The sequence below is a fragment of the Nematolebias whitei genome, chromosome 17 (assembly GCF_014905685.2).
Source record: "Nematolebias whitei isolate Nwh7 chromosome 17, NemWhi1, whole genome shotgun sequence".
NCBI classification, from domain to species: Eukaryota; Metazoa; Chordata; class Actinopteri; order Cyprinodontiformes; family Rivulidae; genus Nematolebias; species Nematolebias whitei.
In genome coordinates, this window is record NC_056514.1 from 5,461,862 (window position 1) to 5,479,549 (window position 17,688).

Sequence of the window (17,688 nt, forward strand, 5' to 3'; positions counted from 1 at the left end):
ACATATATAGATATATATATATATATATTCATTTCTATTACTTGCAGCTTAATTAACATCTTTATGCTAATTTCAGGTTGTTATGCTCTTCAAATTTTTTTCTGCTATTTTCAGGTTTTTGTGCTCTTTCAGCTATTTAGCTCTTGATTCTAATTTTAGCTTTTTCAGCTAATTCTACATTTTAAAAATATTCATATCAGTTCTTTAAGCTTCCTCTGGTAGTTTGTTTCTTTACTCCATCTTGGTCCACTACAAATATTTTTTTCCCTGACTAGGAATCGAACCCAGGCCTTGGCAGCGAGAGTGCCGAATCCTAACCACTAGACCACCAGGGATTATTTTGTTGTGGGATAAAACCAAAGCACTCGGAGAAAAACCCATGGCTGAGAGACGTACCACCTCACTGAAGTTTACATGTTCTCTAGTCAGTGAGACTGTAGCGTGTGAGACTTCATGAGCAAAGTGGTGGCGTGAATGCTGGTGGTTGAACCACCTGCACCACCATGACCTGGTCAGTCAGGAAATGGCTCCTAATCATCCTGCACCTTAAGCCAGGTAAGACCTGTCTTCGGGCAGTCAGGAAACGGCTCCCCGTCATCCTGCACTGTAACCTGAGTAAGACCTGTCTTTGGGCAGTCAGGAAATGGCTCACTGTCACCCTGTAACACGGGTAAGACCTGCCAGCAAGAAAGCTGGTGGTTTAACCACCTGCTCCACCATGACCCGGTCAGTCAGGAAATGACTCCCCATCATCCTGCACCTTAAACCAGGTAAGATCTGCCACAGGGCAATCAGGAAATGGCTCCCCATCATCCTGCACTGTAACCTGGGTAAGACCTGTCACCGTGAATGCTGGTGGTTGAGCCACCTGCTCTATCATGACCCGGTCAGTCAGGAAACGGCTCCCCGTCATCCTGCACCTTAAACCGGGTAAGACCTGCCACCGGTCAGTCAGGAAATGGCTCCCCGTCATCCTGCACTGTTACCCAGTAAGACCAGTTTTCGGGCAGTCAGGAACCGGCTCCCCATCATCCTGCACTGTAACCCAGGTAAGACCTGCCTGCATGAATGCTGGTGGTTGAACCACCTGTTCCACCATGACCCAGTCAGTCAGGAAATGGCTCCCTGTCATCCTGCACTGTAACCCAGGTAAAACCTGCCACTGGGCAGTCAGGAAATGGCTCCCCATCATCCTGTACTGTAAACAGGGTAAGACAAATGGGCTGGTCGGTGGATTGAGAAACTAGTGGGAAACTGAGCTAAAAAAAACCCACTGATGTGTTGTTTTTTTTCCGCCAAGTTTCCCCTGGAGTTTGGATCAAAACATTCACGCTAACATCAGCAGTACAAACACAAGTCCTGCGACTAATGCCACTCCAAAGAGAAGAATCCCCACAGATGAAGACTTCTGAAGGATTTTCACTCATTTCTCAAAGGTTTTCAGAAGTTTTTTGATGAGTTTACATAAAACTTAAATAATCTTAGCGCCGACATTCAAATCCAGTTTAAGGACCATGTCTCTCAGCTCTCGGGCAGAGCAGATATCTTGCAGATCCCAAACCGCCTTTTTGATGCTTTTCTGGACTGTTTCTTGTCCGAGTGGAACTTCTCAGGCACGATAAGTCCATCCATAGTTGTAGAAACCAGATAATCCAGGAAGAATGAGCTTTCTTCTGTGGGAGTGGTGTACTTACTGATTGCACTGACTTTTGACAAAACTCTCAGCGTCGTGGCCACCGTGAAGAAACGCAGCGGGTCCTTGGTTACTACATCACCAACAGCTTGCAGAAAGGATCCTGGCACTTCCATTTCTCCTACCGTGAGTGAAAAGTGAACAATTACAGACTTCTCTGATGCGTGTTCAACTCAAAACTGACGTTCAGAAAATTATATTTTACTAAACACCGCACCCCCTATATATACCAGTTTAACTGACGCAACGCTGTCCTTTGATACGTCATCGTCAGATATCATCTGATGTCATCATAAGATGTGCGCATCAAATTTTGAGACTTTGACTGTCCTCATCGAAATGCATAACGTCAGATGTGCGCGTGAAATTCAGAGATTAATAAACAGTGACTCGATACGCAAAAAAAAAAAATCGATATGCTGTTAATTTCGTTGTAAATTTTTTCAGTTTTTAGATAGCAGACAACTTACTGTGGACTGTCTTTGTGATGGCCAGACAGGACAACTTCCTGTAGACAGCGTTAGTGATAGACAGACAGGACAACTTCGGTGGACTGTCTTAGTGATGGACAGACAGGACAACTTTGGTAGACTGTCTTAGGTCGTTTTCACACCAGATAGTCCGGTAGACTCTGTTCGGTTCGGGACCAATATTCATGACCTTTTGTTTACATTTGAGCTGGTGCGTTTGCATTCACACTGCACTGTGCAGTCGAGTCAACCTGTTGAACCAACCTGTTCCCCTGCTCGCCTGTGGGGGCGCTGCACCAAGAACTACTGAAAGAAACAACACAAAAACCTCTGAAGACACTTCTTCTTCTTCTTCTGTAAATAAAAATAAAAACGAAGTGGCATCAAGTTTTAGCAGTTTTAGGAGTTATATTTTGTCATTTTTCAAAAATGGACTTATTATGAGCAGAAGATGAGACAGAAGACCATGGAGAATATTGGTTTTCACACAAGACAGCTGACGGCTCCATATGAGGTCAGAGAAATGCGTGTTTGTTTACCCTGTGGAGCGGGGCTCGGTCTGTTTGCATTCACACTGTACTCGAACCGTGCTGGAGTTCGCTTCTACCGGACCGAGACCTAGGTTTTAGCCCGGGCCAGAGTTCGCATTTTTGTTCCGTGACAGAGTTCGATGGCGCGTTCACACCTCCCTAAACGAACCGGACTTTCTAGGAAAATGAGCTAGAGTTCGATTAAAGTGGACTAAACAGGGCTGGTGTGAATGCACCCTTAGTGATGGACAGACAGGACAACTTACTGTGGACTGTCTTACATATGGACAGACAGGGACAAGTTATGTGGACAGTCTTAGTGATGGACACAGGGCAACTTACTGTGGACTGTCTTACAGATGGACAGACGGGGCTAATCTATGGGACAATGAGTTTGACATTTATATGTTACTTTGATGTATAGAGCAGAGAAAAGGTTTTAACAAAGGGATCACCCGGAACCTTGACCTTTGACCCTGTGACCTTGAGACAATAGGGATCATCCTTGAGCCAGCAGGTCTCCAGCTGCAATTTTGGGTTCCTGTGTTAAAAGATTAATAGTCAGAGATTACAGATAACCATGTGTGGAAGGCTGCGGCTTGATCTTCCATCTCAGAACCATTGGCCCGACTTGGCTCAGAGGTTTCACCTCTGGTTCCTCCAGCGGTTCTGACGGACTTGGACCTGTTTGACAGCACCATCTCTGGGTCCTGCACTCAGAACTTCAACGCAAATTATTATATAATCCTGAAAAACGTTTCTATTGAATTAAAAAGAACAGTTTTTAAATCAGAAAAAAAATTAATAAATAAAAAAGACTGAATCAAGCACTTAAATAAATTGCAACACAACAAAGTTGTTTTTGTTTTCTTCATATTTTTGTTCTTTTTTGCCATCTCTGCTTTTGGAACTACATGCTGGACTTGAAGCGACACGTTAGATTGTTTTTAAAACAAACATCTACTCAAAGCTCAAACTTCAACTGTCAGCGAGCAAAGCGCAAACACAGCTAATAAAATTAAAGCCTTACTTTTTTTGGTTTTCCTTCTTTACTTTACACAGAAAATAAAAAAAACTTTTTTGGACCCCCTCAAAAACAGGGGTAATAAAATATTTAACATTTGTATCACAAATCAATGCATCCATCCATTATCTTATACCCACTTCTTCCATTTTGGGTCACGGGAGTTGCTAGTGCCCATGTCCAGCAGTCACTGTGCGAGGGGCGGGGTGCACCCTGGACAGGTCTCCAGTCCATCACAGAGACAAACGAGACAACAACCATTCACTCTCTCACTCACCTAGAGACAATTCAGAGTTACCAATCAGCCTAACATGCATGTTTTTGGTCTGTGGGAGGAAACCGGAGTACCCGGAGAAAACCCACGCATGCACGGAGAGAACATGCAAACTCCACCAAAAAAGGCACCCGGTCTGGGATTTGAACCAGGGACCTGCTCGCTGAGAGGCAGCAGCTCTACCAGTTGTGCCACTGTGCTGCCCCAAATCAATGCAATGAGACCAAATAAAATAAAATAAAATAATATCTGTACAAGAAAGATAAAATTCATTAAAAATATATTTTGTCCATGTGATGTCATTTTACTGATCGTAAAGCAAATTAAAAAAGATTAGTTCTTCTGTTGGATGAAGTTTAGGTTGACTGGATGGCGGACATGAGGAACCAGAGGGAAGTTTGGGTTTGGGTGCACCACAGAACCTGTAAAGAGTACCAGAAGGATCAGGACTTTGCTCAGGAGAACCGTTCTGGTGTCCAGTTCGTCCAGCCTGACCTTGGGTCACGAAGGTCTTGCCTGGCTGGAAGTCCCCGTTGCCCTGCTGCATGAAGCTCTGGGGCATCCTGTAGGGCCACGATGGAGACAGGGTGTACTGCGGGCGTTTGTTGTGCTCCCGTAACCGCAAGTCCTGGCTCAGAGCTTCCATCTGGGCCTGGTGACCGGACTCTGTGGAACCAGAACCCAACATTACTCAGACTGACAAGATGGATCAGAGTTCAGCTGATGTGATTTAACATAATCAAAAAATTAAAATCCTGCTAAAAGCAATAAGAAGCAAAAGGCTACCTAGAAGCTAAAAGTAGTAAAAAGATCTAACAGCTAAAAATTACAAAATGCTAAGTAAAGCTTAAAATATCTAAAAGCTAGCTAATGAAGCAAAAGGCTGGTTAAGAGCTAAAAGTAGTAGAACAGTAGCCAAAAGCTAATTGTAATAAAAATTGGGCTGAAAGACAAAAATAGAAATGTGGTAGCTAAAAGGAGCAAAAACCTAGCTAAATTCCATATGTGGAAAAAATATATGACTAAAAGCTCAAAGTAGTAGCTAAAAATAGGAGAACAATAACTAAAAGCTAAAAGTAGTCAAATATAACACAAACTAAAAACTAAATCAAAAGCTTAGCTAGGAGTTAAAAGCAGCAAAAGACTGTCTAAAAGCTTAAATTAGGAAAAGCCCAGCTAAAAGCAAATATCTAGTTAATCAGAATCAGAATAAACTTTATTGGAATTGCACCGAGGTACAACGCGAATATGTACGTACAGTCGTCCGAAAGATGGGCGGAGTGCACGAAGCTGCAATTGTAGAAAGCGCGGCCATTTTATCCTTTTCAGATAATAATCTTAGATATGAAAAGGAGTAGAAACATGAGGGTAGATAGTGGTATTACAAAACAAGATCTTTCACATCTTGTCTATCAGGACACGATTTGAGACATCAAAAAAACTCTACCAGCAGCTCAATTAAAACATGATTACATTTGCATTTGACATCGAGGTGTTGAGATTTGTCCATGAGCGTTTTTTCAGATCAGCCACAGTTTCTCAAGATGTTGCTCCAGCCAGTAGTTCTGATAAGCTTGCACAGAAAGTTCTCGGGGGTGTGCGATAGATGAAGCTTTTGTGAAATTGATAGTCGGCCTGTCTCCGAGGCTGTCGGGAGTCAGATTTAGATAAGCTTGATTCTTATTTTTCTTCAGGCAGACAGATTACTTTTTTCTTCAGCCTTGAGTCCATCTGGGCATTCTGGTTCTGAAAATGTCCTAATTGTGGGATTCCATTCCACTGATCCATGCTATGAATCTCCTTCAAGGTCGAACCCACCACGCTGATGAGTCCCAGAAGCCGCAGGTGGCCTGCGATTCTCAATCACCTCCACCTTATGGTTAAGCTCGTAAACCAGATGATTTAAAGTTCCCACAGCGAGGACCAAACCTTCACACTGACTTGGAAGCTTTTCCATGGCCGAAACTGCTCACGCCGTCTTCTTCAAAAGTTGATAAAACAGAGCCTCGCCGATGCCAAAAAGCAGAGTCCCTGCTATCATAATTCCAAATATGTAAACGTCTTCAACATCCTCCTGAGACAGGACTGAGAGACACATCATCTGCCACACTCCCCATGAATCCATGAGGCACCCCACAGCGTGAGTCTCAGCTGGACACGCCGGTTCTCCAGTACCTTGTCGATTTGATGTAAAAATCTTATCAATAGAGTTGAACGCTCACAATACCAAATCCAAAATCTTCTTAATTTATGTTCGGGAGATGAGACCCAGGCGCTTCAGACAGACAGAGAGCAGAGCAGGAGGAAGGAAAAATGGGGGAGGACAAAACAGAAGATGCCACCTCAATCAGAGCCTGGGAGGAAAAAAAGTGTAAAGTAGCAAAGGGCTGGCTAAAAGTAAAATGTAGCAGAACGGTAGCTAAAAGCAGGAAAAGGATAGCTTAAAGACAAAAGTAGCAAAATGTTAGCGAAAAGTAGCTAAAAATAGATAGCTAAATTTATCATAAGATGAAAAGAACACAAGCTAAAGTTACAACCACCACCTCCTGCGAGAGCTAAATGTTTTGATTTAACAGCAGCCATAAAACACGTTGAAAAACCGGAAACTGTTTAAATTCAGACGCAGAAAAATAAAACGTGAAGTTTGTGTGAAGTTCTTTAAAGATGCAGCTGGGTGAGACAAAGCCCCCTCCCCCACAGACAGACTGAACCCTCCCCGGTCAATACCTGACTTCACCACAGTGCCGTTGCTCATGAGTGGCCCTGGTTGTGCCAGATGGTTGTGCCAGTGTCCCTCCCTCCCCAGCCCCCTCACGCCCAGCTGTCTCGCTGCCAGCTTCTTGAAGATGATGCTCGGGTCGTTCAGGTTCATGGAGCCGGAGTTTTCCCCGGAGCCCCCGGGACTCCCGTTCCCTGACACTGAACACAGGGCGAACTTCAGGCCGGGCGGGGAGGGGACGGTGGCAGAGGACGACGTGAGGACCGGGCCGTGGATTGGCCAGAAGGTGGAGGACATGTGGACTGGGTGAGGGCGCTGACCCAAGGACTGGTGAGACTGGTGGGAAGGAAGAAGCCCCAGGACAGTGAGAGCACCTGGATGATACTGGCACGAATGGGAGGTGGGAAAACTAAAGAGAGACAGGGGGCCCTGTGATTGGGGGGTCATCTTCTGCAGAACAGAACTTGTCTTAATGTGGGAGAGCTGAGGGGAACCTGAAGACGGGGGAGCTTTGTGGGACAGTGGCGAGCTGCGGGGAGTAAGGTGGAGTCTGCAGACTGTTGGACTGTCAACGAGAAGAAAAATCAGAGTTGAACAAATAAAATCAGATTTTCTGCTCAATCGAGACGGTACAGTTCAGCTGCTGAACTCACACGTTCAGAAAGCTGTCTGGTCCTTCCGGGACCATCTGCGGCACTCTGAGGGATCAGAATCAACTGGGAGCTTGCCACAGCCTGAACCATGTGAGAAGCTGATCCAAAACAAAACACAAGCTGTTCAGTTCCTCCAGGTCTTTAACTGATGAAATCACTTTATGCTGATGACAGCAGGTTTATGTTCCATTAAAACGGTCCTTCTCAAATAGTGAGGCGTGCCCCCCTGTGTGTGTGTGGGGGGGGGGGGGCAATGCGGGGGGCGAGGGGGCACATGTGACCCTAGGAAAAATGTGTTTTTACCCCAGGGGAGTTTTTTTTTTTTTTTTTTTCACCATTCTCATTTTGTCGCGTGCGTTCCTAATAATAAAGTTATGAACAAATAGGGCTTCCTTGTCGTTTTGGAGCCATGCATGTACCGTGTCTCTGCCCTCTGCTGCTGACATGATAAATAAACCCTGACCGTCACCTCCTCCGTCCTCTGCTGCTGTTTTTATGTCCATGCGCTTTGGACGTCCCCCACAGCGCGCATGCAACAAAGAGTAAACTCAAGCGAGAGCAACACCTGCCCACTCTGTCCTCTTTCGCATTGACAAAATGTTTTAGTTTTATAGATAAGTTTGTCAAAGCACAATTTATAGAAGTAATGTTTAATGAATGTTGGACTCTATTCTTTGCTAACAAAATAAATTCACCACCTCAGTTAAGCTGCTGTGTTTTGATGATCTGGATGCTTGTCACCGCAGGTGACGAAGAGTAAACTCAAAGCGAGAGGGTTACCTGTTCTCTCTTTCCTCTTTCACGTTGACAAAATGTTTTGGTTCTATTTCGTATAGGCTTCCCCCTTTAAAGCTGTCGCTGGTGGGTTTATCCTGTCATGCAAAGTATCGCACTGAAAAATTTAGTCCACGCCCACCTGTTGTGTGGGCCCCACCCAGTCCATATAAATTACGTTAAGAGCGGGTAATCGGCTCCCATTTTTCTTCAGCAAGCGTATAGCACTGAGCTTCAACAACACGATGTCCAGCACCAACGTCATCTGCCTGTGTCCGTCCTACAAGACCGGCTACATGCTGAGTTTTGAACGGCACGACATCTGCCAAGGATGCCTGGGCTCCCGCCATGCCGACCTCACCAACTCCTGCCACCTCTGTGACCTCCTCCCCCCAGAGGAGAGGCAGAGGTGAGCAGACTTGTTCAAGGCTAACGTCGAAGAGTGCCTCTCCGTAGCGGGGGACTGTTCGCTGGACGACGCCATCGACTTTTTCAACGCCGACTCTCGGAACGAATCGGATGGTTCCTCCAGGACAGGCGACGTCAGCAGCAGCCCCGCTGCTCACTCCATCCTGGAGAGCATAGTGTTGGAACGAGGGGGGCCGAGCGGATTCTCCTCCTCCCCCGGGCCTTTCCGCATCAGCAACCACACCGCTCCCAGCCATCGGTGCCCTCCTCTCGGAGCTGCCCTGCAAAAATTCAGGAGGCGGCTGACACAAAGGGACTTTCCGTCCCTCTCCTCCCCCTGCCCAGATCGGATGATCTAGTGGGAAGGTTGGGCTCCACCCCAGCTCGCCGCCCTGACCCCATCTGGCCTTATTTCCCAGCAGTGACGTCCTACTGGAACGAGGAAGCAGCCAGACCTGGTAGACTGAGAGCGCCAGTTTCCACATTTGCGCCCATCACCAGAGTGGAGGGGTTTACTGAGCGGAGTTTTCCCTCGATGCACCCCCTGGAGCCTGGTGGAGGCTCTCGGAGCAAAGATGTCCAGGTTGGACCAGCGTCCTGTGCCTCCGGGGAAGCATGAACAGACGGTGACGTCGCTCTCCAACCGAGCTCACCAGTGTGCATTCCAGGCGGCTGCAGCAAATAATAATGTTGCGCTGCTGGCGTACAGCATTTCAAAGAGGCTGGAGGGAACAGACCTACCTGAGGAGACGAAGAACTCCCTCTACAAGGCATCTGACGTTATCTGTGCGCCTCTTCTGCTGTCTGCCTGTCTCGCATCGCAGATTGGATGACAATGATCCAGGTGGACTACCTGGCTCCGTCTCTCCCCCTCCCTGCCGGAGAAGCTGCAGAAAGACTTGCTGGAGGGCCCCATCACGATGGACGCGCTGTTCTGAGCCAATTTCAAGGCCATGCTCGAGAACTCGAAGAAGTCGGAGGAGGTGTCGGAGGCCGTGCGCCATCTGATTAAGCCGCATTCCTCCTCTCGCCCCCCCGCCCGCCAGAGAGAGCGCCGTGGCCAAAGACAGCAGCAGAGACGTTCCACAGCTGAAGCAACGTCTTTTTGCGCCGCTCTGCCGCCAGCCCCGCCGCCAGCCCCTCCCATCAGAGAACAGCCCTCCTCATCCCGGCAACCAGCGGAGACCGCCAACAGGCGCCGCTCTGGAACAACCAGCCGCAGGGCCCACAGGGGAGAAGATTCAAAAAATGACTCCTTGTGGAGGATGTGCGTGTGCACAATGATGGTTCGAGTTTTAAAATGTAAACATCATTAAGAAATTAAAGTGTCTGATTTCAGCCTGACTGTCAGTTTGAATGATCTCACAGCGGCTTCTCCTCACACATCCTCCACACAAAACGAGCCGGTGTCCTCCAAACAGGTTTTTAAAAATCACTGCAGCTCGAGAAAACACACAAAATGCGTGTGTGACACAGCAGCCAAAAGTGAATGTTTTCAGCAGACCGAGTCCAGTGAGAAACCTCGCTCTCAGCCCAAGCTGTGCGCTGCCCCCTCTAACCGCAGTGGTGACAAACGCGCGCCCCCGCGGTGGTGGCAGCCTTTTTCGAAGCAGCACCACATGGCCACGGGCGTGCGTGCCTCCCCTCAGCACACGCCAGCTCACATCAGCGCAGATGTGAGCCTGCAGCCTGAGCGTGGCACAGAGGTGCCTTCAGGGCCCTTTCGAGAAAGCCTCACTTTGGGTCACTCGGAGTATGCCTTTGCAGCACATGACAGCGGTAGAGGCTGTAAATTGGTTGGCGTCCGTAAAAAACAAGACGCAGCACAAAAACGCGTGCCCGCTCCCCAAACGTTACGCGGAGTGCCAGCGAGTGTGCGCTCTAGACAGATGGATGAACCGTCTTATCAGCAGGGGATACACGCTACAGTTTGCAGCTGGATGCTGTGGTGTGGCCACCCCACACAGCAGCTCATATAAATGTTTTGGAATGCCACACGGTTTTGAATGTGATTCATCACTTTGCCTCTGTGCTGCAGAATCAACATGTTCTGATTCACACAGACAACAAGGTGACTGTAGCATACATAAACCGGCAGGGGGGTGTGCGCTCAGCCCAAATGTTACACGTTGCGAGATGGCTGCTGTGTTAGGCACACCAAAATCTGCTCTCCATCAGAGCAGTGTACATCCCCGGTGTTCTGAACAGAGGGGCGGATGTGATGTCCAGGGGCGGTCCGCGTCACGGGGACTGGAGCCTCTATGCCGAGCTGATGGCTCAGATGCGGCAGGAATTTGGCAAAGCGGCCATGGACCTGTTTGCCACACGAGAGAACGCTCAGTATCAACTATGGTTCTCACTGAGCCCGTGGGACGAACCACCGCTAGGGGTGGACGCGTTTGCTCACAGCCCGTGGCCCAAAATGCTTCTTTTTGCATTTCCCCCACTCCCTCTGATATCACGGTTTCTAAACCGAGTTCAGGAGGAGGGACTGACAGTCCTCCTGGTGGCTCCCGAGCGTGTGAACGCCCCATGGTTCCCAATTCTATGACGCCTGTTATCGGGGCGCCCGTGGAAACTGCCGTGGAGGGAGGATGCTCTCCCCCAGGCGGGAGGAGCGATCAGGAGTTACCCAGAAATAGGCCAGCAGCTTTGGGTCTGGGCGCTGAGCAGATCCGTTTTAGAGAGGATGGGTCTCCCAAGATGTAGTGCGCACGATCCAGGATTCATGTGCTGCCTCCACCACAGCACTGTACACATCAAAGTGGACAGTTTTTCAGCGCTGGTGTACAGAGAAAGGTGTAGAGGCCATCTCATGTCCACTAGATGGCGTGCTGTCCTTTCTGCAGCAGCTGATAGACAGAAATCTGACGTTCAGCACGATTAAAACGTACGCTGCAGCCATCTCTTCTTGTCACGAAGGTTTCAGGGACAGAACAGCTTTTAGTCATCCGCTGATGAAGCGTTTTTTAAAAGGTGTACAGAGACGCAGGCCTGTTTCATGCCCACTTGCTCCACAGTGGGATTTAATGCTGGTTCTGTGAGCCCTGATCAAAGCTCCATTCGAGCCACTAGATCAGGTTCCGATTAAATTCTTGTCTCTTAAAACAGCCCTGCTGTTGGCTTTAACATCCGCTAAGAGGGTGAGTGATTTATCTGCCCTCTCTGTCTCTCCGTCATGTCTCAGAATTCAGGCTGACGGCAGCTCAGCTGATCTGAGGCCTAATCTAGCGTTTATGCCTAAAAACATCACAAGCTCATTTAAATCAAGAGCGATATTGTTGGAGGAATTTTTCCCTCCTCCCCACAAATCAGAAGAAGAAGCACCTTTCCATCTTCTCTGTCCTGTGCGTGTGTTGACATGTTACGTAACATGCACGGCCGCACTGCGTCAGACTCAACATTTGTTTGTGCATTATAGAGATGCATCTGCAGGTCGCCCGTTATCCATCCAGCGCCTGTCACACTGGCTGTGTGAGGCCATTTCTGAAGCCTACAGAGCATCAGATTTAGAGCCTACTGACAACCTCAGGGTGCACTCGACCAGAGGTATTGCATCTTCGACTGCTCTGCATAATGTTATGACAATGTAGGATATTTGCACTGCGGCCGCGTGGTCAACGCCCTGTTCATTTATTCGCTTCTATTTACGTGATGTGTCGGCTTGTTCCATGACGCATTCTGTCCTTAGTGCCTTAACCGAATGAATATTGTTGTTTCATGGAATCTTGTTTAATCTCACAGCTGACTGCATGCATTTACAGTGTGAGATGTTCTTATCAGTCACAGGTTATGACTGTTGTTCTTGTTCTATGGTTATTAATCAGTTCATGACTTCTGTCAACAATCAGTTTATTTGATTAATAATCAGTTCATTTATTATTAATCTGTTCATATTGAAGAACCGTGAATCTGCTCTGTTCACGGTCTTTTTCAGCCTCTCCTTTTTCCCGTTGAAAATCTTTCCGGGGCATTCATGCATTCGGACGCATAAACTACGCAGTGCACGTCAGTGCATGGAGCGCGTAACTACGCAACGCGTAATTACGCACATGTGGAGCTGAGTGACAAGACGTTTTTGGGCAAGCTGCCCTTCATATGGTGTTCGAATGGACCCAGTGAGACGAGGACCACATCTGCTTCACCCTTAACCCACTAAGCGACAGCTCTTAAAGGGTGAAGCCTATACGACATAGAACGTTGGTTACGTACTGTAACCCCAGATTCTATGAGTATAGGCGTAGCCTTTTAAGCGTCGGGCCTCACTGGCTCCTAAATGGCTGAAGAAAAAGCTATTTGGGAGCCGATTACCCGCTCTTAACGTAATTTATACGGATCGGGTGGGGCCCACACAGCAGGTGGGCGTGGACTAAATTTTTCAGTGCGATGCTTTGCATGACGGGATAAAACCCACCAGCGACAGCCTTAAAGGGCTACGCCTATACTCATAGAATCTGGGGTTACAGTACGTAACCAACGTTCTATTGATAAGTTTGTCAAAGCACAATTTATAGAAGTAATGTTTAATAATGTTAGAACTTTATTATTTGCTAACAAAATAAATTCACTTCCTCAGTTAAGCTGCTGTGTTTTGATGATCTGGACGTTTGTCACCCACAGCAAGCAGGTGACAAAGAGTAAACTCAAAGCGAGAGGGTTACCTGTCCCCTCTTTCCTCTTTCATGTTGACATTTTTTTGTTGTTTGTTTTATCAATGAGTGTGCTCATTGATCCTGACTTCCTCATTTTGATTTACTTTGTAAAAAAATCAGCATAAATTGTTTTATTCATTTTTGTTTTGTAGGTCAAAGTGTTTTATATAACACTCCTGAGTTAAAATGTTGCTGATCAATTTGAATTTATTATTTATTGATTATATTTAATTTTAGTTTTCAGTATCAAATGGTCATAAATGTTTACAGTTTAAAAAATGATTTTTTTTAGGCAAATTGTTGCACTGTAAGTTGTTTCTGTTACTAAGAAAACAATGTTAATAAAGTTATTCTTTGTTGTAAGTTGATCTATATTCTTTTTTCTTTAATGTTAATAAGGACACAATGTTAGGCAGAGGCGTACTTGTAACAATTTTATAGACATACTATTTACAGTCGCGGTGGAGAGTTGGGGGGGGGGGCGAAATGTTTACTTCTTTCTGGGGGGGGCACATCAGAAAATAATTGAGAAGCACAGCATTAAAACAAGATAAAGAGTACTCCATGAATCAACTCCTGGAATGTACAGCAAAAGTCATGGATGTCACTAGGCCTGTCATGATAAACAATCATTTAATCTTATAATAAATTAAAATTATCTACCTGATTTTCATTTATCGGCTTTATCGTTTCTTCGTGTCTCTCTTTATACTGAAGACACTGGATGACAAAAGACTCAACTCTGGTGCTCTTCAATTCAATTCAATTCAATTCAATTCAATTCAATAATACTTTATTTATCCCAGAGGGAAATTATTTTGTTGTTGTAACTCGTTATCCTCATTTCATTAAGAGATGTTATAGATACTGTAGACAGGAAGGATCTCTTGTAAAGGTCCATCCCACAGTGGATCCTAAGAAACTGGCTGCAGATGCCCTCCGATCCGTCCACCCAGAATTGGCTGGCCTCTCGGTTCCCCTGGACTGCAGGACCGCTTGAATGCTTGGCAGAACTCCTCCCAGCACGATGGCCACTCCTCCCAGAAGTCTGCCGAGCTCCTCGTTGCTGCGGACAGCCATCTGTAGGTGCTGAGGGACGATCCCGTCCATCCGCTGCCATGAGCCGTGTTTCCTGCTAGTTCCAGGATCTCAGTGGTCAGGCACTCGAGCACAACTGGCAGGTAGATGAGAATGTGTCCACAGAACATCCTTTTCAACTCATTTGAGAGTTGGGGCCATAGTTGAGATATTATTTGAGCTTTTGAGATGTTATTTAGCTGCTGTTGTTGTAGAAAACTGCCTTGTTGCCATGGTTACGCATCATAACAAATGTCCAAAACCAAAAAAGTTTCAGTAAAAATCCTTCCGGCTGCACATCATCTGGTAGTACCAATCATCCAAAAAATGTGATTTAGATCCAGAAAAACAGGAATTAAAGTTTCCAAAAGCAAAATCTCAGAATGAAAGTAACAGAGCTGCTCCAACATGCAGCCACCTTGAGCGGCGCAATTCTAGAACTCACTATTTCAATTCTAAAATAAAATAAAATACAATTCTATTTGCAATTCTAGAACTCACTGACCCTCCCTTTCTCTTTAAAATCCATTTTAACCTTCCAAAATCACGTTTTTGGATCATTAAAAGCAACTAATCTACGAGCTAAGCTACGAGCTAAGTTAACAGGTCGAACTCGCAAAAAAAACTTTGTCTTGTTGAAGCTCCAAAATTCACAGTTGAAACCCGTGTTTTTGTGTAAAAAGTTGTTTTACTCTGCAAAAATAAGTCAAGAACTTGTTTACTGACTTTTTATTAAAAGCTTTGTGTTAAAAATGCTATGCTAAAGAGCTGAAACCACACCGAGTGGCCGCCATTTTGAGAACTGAAGAGAGACAGCCCATGTCCCGTCAAGGGGCCTCCCTCCCATTTTTCTTAAAGAGACACGCTGCTCGCTCCCTCACTATCCAATAACAATAATTACTAATTATTGTCAAATTTCAAACAATATTATCGTTTATCACAATAATTTCTGAGACAATTAATCACCCAACAAAATGTGTTATCGTGACAGGCTTAGATGTCACAGAACTGAGTAAAAGACTGAAGTCTTGTTGTTTAACCCAGTGATGGTTCCAAAGTCCACGCTGATCTGGCTCCTTTAACAAAACATCTGACTGAAACAGCAACTAACCTGGGTGTGAGGCTGGACGATGATTTTCAACTAGATGCACAGATTAAATCAGTGATCAAGTCCAGCTTAATCACTTGAGACAACTGGCCACGGTGAAAACACGACATCATTTAAAGATTTTAATCCATGCTTTCATTACAGCACTTTGGCCAACGGTGTTGTTTGTAAAGTGCTTTATAAATAAAGTTTTATTGTATCATGTCAACAAACATCAACATAGCAACACAGTTTTTTAAAAATATTGATAATCATCAACAACGTCAAAATAAATGATGTTTGGTTCGTTTCAGGGGTTTCTGAACACCAACAAGTGACAGAACAATGTGCTTAGAAGCTGAAACGAGTTTCTTCTCTAAGCTTTTGATCAAACTGAAGCCTTACCTGGGGGCCCAGCGTTCCTCTGTTTGAGGTGGTGGTACTTGGGACAGTCTCTCCGTACGTGTCCAACGTCCCCACAATGGAAACGTCTCTCCTTCAAATTCCACTCGTCCTCTTTGGAGTCTTCATCTTTCTTGATGTCCTTCTTCATTCTAAATGTAGAAAAAAGGCAAGAAAAGGTGAAAGGACTGACTTCTTTCGTCTATTTTATCTTTTTCCTAATAAAAAGTTTATTACGAAACACAAACTAGAGCTGCTGCTTTTAAAATATATGAACAAATAGTTTTGTTGTAGATCTGGGCGATATCTCGATATTTAAAAAATATCCATATTTTTCTTTTTTATGATATAAGTTGAGACTATCTCGATATAAAACTATATTGTTTTATACTTGAAAATCCTCCTGCTGTCTCTTTCTCCCACTCGGCCCCCCTCCTTCTCCCTCACTGAACACAAAGCCAGCCCCTCAGCCGCTCTCCCCTCCTGCTCCTGCTCCTGCTCCTGCTCCTGCAGGAGGTGGGCGAACACGTTTAGCACAACAAGAAAACACGACAGATATGAAGAGCAGCTGCTGCTGAGGAGAAACAAAACAATGACTGTTCTTTCACAGCTAGTTTGGATTTAGATTGTCAGATGAGGGGCAGAAAAATGATTTCTGTAGACAATGCTGAAAATAGTCCAGACGAAAGGTTGGAACTACAAATCTTTTTCACCATTTAAACAGCAGAGTGGAGTATGAACTGTGAAGCTGCAGCTCCCAGAGTTTTTTCAGCGTCCTTCCTTGAAACAAACCACGGAACAGAACTCATTTAACCTCTCTTGTGTTTCTTAGCGGCTAACGCTTTAGCTGTCTTGTTCCACAGCTGAGACTGGGACCGTGTCTTTAGCGATATAATAAACTGCTGATTTATTAATGTCGCCACCTCACTTTGTTTCTCTGATAAGGCTCAGCATGGCTAAATGAGCTCTGAGCCGTGGTTTGTTTCAAGGAAGCAGGCTGAAAAAACACTTGCAGTTGCAGCTTCACTGTTCCAAGTGGAGGATCACTTTATCGCAGTTCACACAGGCTTATGAACGTGAAGGTGGCGCAGCTGAATGGACTGTACTTGTATAGCTCCTTTCTACCTTATCAAGACACTCAAAGCTCTTTACTACACAATCTATGTCCTCATTTACCCTTTCACACACTCTGCTAGACCTCTACAAAGAATAATCAGAGCTTTTTCACATTCATAAACCGATGGGACACACATCAGAGGCAATGAGGGTTCAGTGCGTCACTCAGGGACACTTCAGCATGTGACTGCTGGTGGAATCGAACCCCCAACTCTCCCATTGGAGGACAACTGCTCTAACCACTCAGCCACAGCTGCCCTCAGCTGAAGAGCATTATTATTTAATATATGTAAATAAATGTATAAAACATAAACTAATATATGTAAATAGTTTATTTTTAGACATTTGTTTTGTAGAGTTATAGCTGTTTGTTAATAAATGTGCCTGTGTGACAACTGGGACAAAGGACCTACAGACACCCCCCCCCCCCCCCCATTATTTGAATTCCATCATAGTTGGGTTATAAAATAAGCACTGGGTTACACAAAAAAAATCACAATCTGAGTTTTTTTATAAAATTGTCTATATATATCCTTTATGACGTGCTGATGGTGGTGGTGTGTGTGTGTGGGGGGGGGGGGGGTGTATTGATTTTTTAATTAGCTTATTCTCAAAAATTTCCATTTTGTCAAAATTGCAATTGAAACATATTTTCTATGAAACTGATGATTAAAAACACTTTATTCTTAAAAGTCTCAGGATAAAGCATCAGTCAGTCAGGCCTCAGACTGACGAAGCCTCTTGGATGAGGGGCGAAACGTATCTTTTTAACAAAAAAACGAAGTCCAGATGACATGATTCAACCTTTT

The 17,688-nt window shown here is 45.4% G+C and overlaps 1 protein-coding gene and 1 non-coding gene across 2 annotated transcripts in view; one reads left to right on the forward strand and one right to left on the reverse strand.

Annotated features, from left to right (window-relative positions):
* LOC119424102 (rho GTPase-activating protein 23) overlaps nt 1–17,688 on the forward strand; it is a 188,805-nt gene that overhangs the window by 70,646 nt on the left and 100,471 nt on the right. The window lies entirely within an intron of this gene.
* trnae-cuc lies at nt 264–335 on the reverse strand. The gene has a single exon. It is a non-coding gene; the product is annotated as a tRNA-Glu (tRNA).